Genomic DNA, 5,054 nt, shown 5'->3' on the forward strand with positions numbered 1-5,054 from the left:
TGACAGAAACTGAGCATTCATTTTCAAGCATCAATGTTCATTGACACTCCCGTTTTAGTAGGGTCTGTTCTTCACACAACTTCACACAACAGTAGAGACATAGAAAAGGTATAGTTATTAAGTTCCTCTAAAACAGTAAGATAATGTCTCAATGTGTTTGGGTCCCCATATGAGCGATTCTGTTGGACCAAACCTCAAATACAAATAGCGAGTTGAATCCGCTTTTTGTCAGAAAGGAAGAGGTTATCTTTCATCTTTGTTGTTCTGAGTGGCAGGGGAAGGAGCTTGGTATATGGGGGGGGGCTTTGTATGTTTTGGGAGGAGCACCAAGCGTGCGGGAGGGGCTTGGTGCGCGTGCGGGAGGGGCTTGGTGCGCGTGCGGGAGGGGCTTGGTGCACGTGTGGGAGGGGCTTGGTGCGCGCGTGTAAATGAGGTGCACCGTCACAGCAGGAGCGAAGGAGACAAGACCAAAAGACAGCATGAGAACAAGTGGACATACACGCTAACAAAAAAACTAGATTGCGATACAGGCATTTGGGAGTATCATACTAAAACATACATTCAAATGAATTAGATATATCGCCCAGCCCTACCTTTAAACCTGAGTCATTTCAGAGAATGAGCCTCTGTACTGAACACAACCAGAATAGACTCTGACCCTAAGCTTGCTTACAGCTGCACTGGGATCTGACAGGCTTCTTGTTTAGATTAAGACACCCCGGACGCCGCAGTGCGAGACATGGCTCAGAAAACGTACCTCAACCCAGGGATGAGAAATGCATTGTACTCTGAATTGTCTCATTATCCCAACTGTTACACCGAGAAGTTTGAACGACTGCTAGTTTTTCCGAAAACTGCCTTTTCCGTCCTCATGCTAGATAGCAGAAGCCACAGCAGCCATTTTGGAAGGGCAGTGTCAGCCAATCAGCTCCTTTGTTGTTCAATGTGATGTGCCATTCCACAACRGCTGCTGTGGCTACTGCTAGCTAGCATGAAGATGAAAAGGTCAGTTTACTTAAAAATGTGTCATTCAATCTTTAATGTAACTGAGTGTAMTTCACATACGTACACTAACACCCCAACACACACACACACACACACTTGTTTTCACTAATTCTCCTATGCTCACACAGTGGACTATCCACACACTCACACCCCAACACATACACACTAGTACGCCCACACATGCATACTGACACCAGTTTCACACCACATTCACTGCTGCTACTGTCTATTATCTATCATTTTACTTAGTCCCTACCTATATGTACATAGTTACCTCAATCACCATTTGACTCGGTACTGGTACTCCCTGTATATAGCCATGTTATTTTTTATTTGTTATTCACTGTTTATTAATTCCTCGAGTTACAAATATAAAAATATAAAATAAGTAAAAGTATATTTAACTCTGCAGTTTTGGAAAGGGACCTGTAAGTAAGCATTTCACCACAMCTGTTTAYGAAGCATTTGGCAAATAATGGGACACTTCGGAGTACAACGCATTTCTCATCCCTGGATGGAAGTAGATTTCCCGAGCATTGTCTCGCGCTGGGTCCCGGTGTCTTAATTTAAACAGGAAGSCTGCCCGACACCAGTGCGGCTGTAAATAAGTGTAGGGTCGGGAACTATTATGTCTATGCTAAACACACAGACAGACTGCACCCACACACAGCTTCTCTTTCTCTCACACAACGACAGCATATTGTTATACAAAACACGATTACCTTGTCTCATCCAAGGAGACTGGTTTGGCATGGTCAGCTACAAACATATCATGAGTCCTCTTGAGGGACCTGAASACGAGCGTGTGMACGGAGTGCTTCTGCACATCCTGAAAATGAAATACACGGAAATATTAATTTCGACAAACGCAATATTTTCAGTGCTAGCTAACTGTCACCCACTGTAGCTACTTATTCATGATGCATGCTACTGTAGCTAGCCAAGTACCGTTAACGTACATCTCAACTCCACGATACCACATTCGCGGATGTAAGTGCAAATAACGTTACACAGCTGATCTAGCTAAKATTCATTTTCCAAATGGAATTATTTCAAGTGTGCTTCAAATGGGCTTGGAATAACTTAACGTTGCTAGCTAGCTATCGCGTTAGCTAGTGGCGCATAAGCTACACMTGTTATTTCAGCTTTACTGACAGAAATATACACGAAAGAGCACATACCTCAGTCATTTCTGATGTTATTTAGCCAGATAACTTGACTATCTGTAAAAACTTTCGATAAAACAGATGTAGAAATTAGCTAGATACCGCTTGCTAAACAAACGCACAAATGCTGTTCAGATGCACCGGATGGAAACAACCAGTTCACGTGTTCATTTCCGGGTCAAATATTTCCCCTTAGGGCTGACGATTATCGCCACCCYATGGCCACATCTAGTAACTTTTACGATACAAGTAAACTCAGCAAAAAAAGAAACGTCCTCTCACTGTCAACTGCGTTTATTTTCAGCAMACTTATTTAACTTAACATGTATAAATATGTGTATGAACATAACAAGATTCAACAACTGAGACAAAGTTCAACAAAGTTAGTTAAACTGTTAAACTGAAAAAGTTAAACTGAAAGTTAGTTAAAAGTTAAACTGAACAAGTTCAACAAACATGTGACTGAACAAAGGGAGGGTCAAAATCAAAAGTAACAGTCAGTATCTGGTGTGGCCACCAGCTGCATTAAGTACTGCAGTGCATCTCCTCCTCATGRACTGCACCAGATTTGCCAGTTCTTGCTGTGAGATGTTACCCCACTCTTCCATCAAGGCACCTGCAAGTTCCCGGACATTTCTGGGGGGAATGGCCCTAGCCCTCACCCTCCGATCCAACAGGTCCCAGACGTGCTCAATGGGATTGAGATCCGGGCTCTCCACAGCAGAAAACCAAGGGGGCGCCAACCCAGACAGGAAGATCACGTAGTACTCAACCACTCATAAGTGAGACGCAAACCCCTCTAGGACGATTGAAGAGACAGTAAAGCAGTGATCAGCCCTGTAATAGGGTTAGGGATGAGAATCCAGTGAGAGAGGGGAACGGCCAGCGAGACAGAGGGGGTTCAGTTGCTCCAGAGCTTTCCTTTCACTTCACACTCTGGGCCAGAGTACACTCAATCATATGAACCTTACTGAAGAGATAAGTCTTCAGTAAAGACTTAAAGGTTGAGACGAGTCTGCGTCTTCACATGGGTAGGCAGATATTCCATAAAAGATGGAGATCTATAGGAGAAAGCCTGCTCCCGCTTGTTTGCTTAGAAATTCTAGGCAATTAGGAGGCTGCGTCTTGTACCGTAGCGTACGTGTAGGTATGTACGGCAGGACGACTCGTGAAAGAATAGGTAGAGGCAAGCCATGTAACGCTTTATAGGTTAACAGTAAAACCTTGAAATCAGCCCTTGCCTTAACAGGAAGCCAGTGTAGGGAGGCTAGCACTGGAGTAATATTGATCAAATTTCTTGGTTCTAGTCAGGATTCTAGCAGCCGTATTTAGACTAACTGAAGTTTATTTAGTGCTTTTCCGGGTAGCCGGAAAGTAGAGCATTGCAAGTAGTCTAATAGAAGTAACAATGCATGGATTCATTTTTCTGCATAATTTTTGGACAGAAAATTTTGATTTTTGAATGTTTAGCGTAGATGGAAAAAAGCTGTCCTTGAAAAAGTCTTGATATGTTCGTCAAAAGAGATCAGGGTCAAGAGTAACGCCGAGGTCTTCACAGTTTTATTTGAGACGACTTTACAACCATCAAGATTAATTGTCAGATTTAGAAGAGTTCTTTGTTTCTTGGGACCTAGAACAAGCTCTCTTGTTTTGTCGCGAGTTTAAAAGTAGAAAGTTTGCAGTCATCACTTCCTTATGTCTGAAAACAGGCTTCTAGCGAGGGAATTTTGAGGGCTTCACCATGTTTTCATTGAAATTACAGCTGTGTGTCATCCGCATAGCAGTGAGTTAACATTATGTTTTGAATAACATCCCAAGAGGTAATATATAGTGAAAACAATAGTGGTCCTAAAACGGAACCTTGAGGAACACCGAAATGTACAGTTGATTTGTCAGAGGACAAACCATTCACAGAGACAAACTGATATCTTTCCGACAGGTAAGATCTAAACCAGGCCAGAACTTGTCCGTGTAGACCAATTTGGGTTTCCAGTCTCTCAAAAAGATGTGGTGATCGATGGTGTAAAGGCAGCACTAAGGTCTAGTAGCACGAGGACAGATGCAGAGCCTCGGTCTGACGCATTAAAAGGTCATTTACCACCTTCACAAGTGCAGTTCAGTGCTATGATGGGTCTAAAACCAGACTGAAGCATTTCGTATACATTGTTTGTCTTCAGGAAGGCAGTGAGTTGCTGGCGCAACAGCTTTTCTAAAATTTTTGAGAGGAATGGAAGATTCGATATAGGCCGATAGTTTTTTATATTTTCGCGGGTCAAGGTTTGGCTTTTCAAGAGAGGCTTTATTACTGCATTTTAGTGAGTTTGGTACACATCCGGTGGATAGAGAGCCGTTTATTATGTTCACACATATGAGGGCCAAGCACAGGAAGCAGTCTTTCAGTAGTTTAGTAGGAATAGGATCCAGTATGCAGCTAGAAGGTTTAGAGGCCATGATTATTTTCATCATTGTGTAAGAGATATAGTACTAAAAACACTTGAGTGTCTCCTTGATCCTAGGTCCTGGAGAGTTGTGCAGACTCAGGACAATTGAGTTTTGGAGGATACGCAGATTTAAAGAGGGTCCATAATTTGCTTTCTAATGATCATGATCTTTTCGTAAAGAAGTTATGAATTTATTATGCTGAAGTGAAAGCATCCTCTCTTTGGGAATGCTGCTTTTTAGTTAGCTTTGCAACAGTATAAAAAAGAAATGTTGGGCAGATCCTCAATGATGTGCGTTACGGGAAGACATCCTCGTCCCTCATGTGGTACCTTCCTGCAGGCTTCCTGACATGACCTCAGCATGACAATGCCAGCACAATGCTCTGCGTTCTGTGCGTGATTTCTGCAAGACAGGAATGTCAGTGTTCTGCATGATCAGCGA

The sequence above is a fragment of the Salvelinus sp. IW2-2015 genome, unplaced genomic scaffold (genome assembly GCF_002910315.2).
Source record: "Salvelinus sp. IW2-2015 unplaced genomic scaffold, ASM291031v2 Un_scaffold8003, whole genome shotgun sequence".
Lineage (NCBI taxonomy): Eukaryota > Metazoa > Chordata > Actinopteri > Salmoniformes > Salmonidae > Salvelinus > Salvelinus sp. IW2-2015.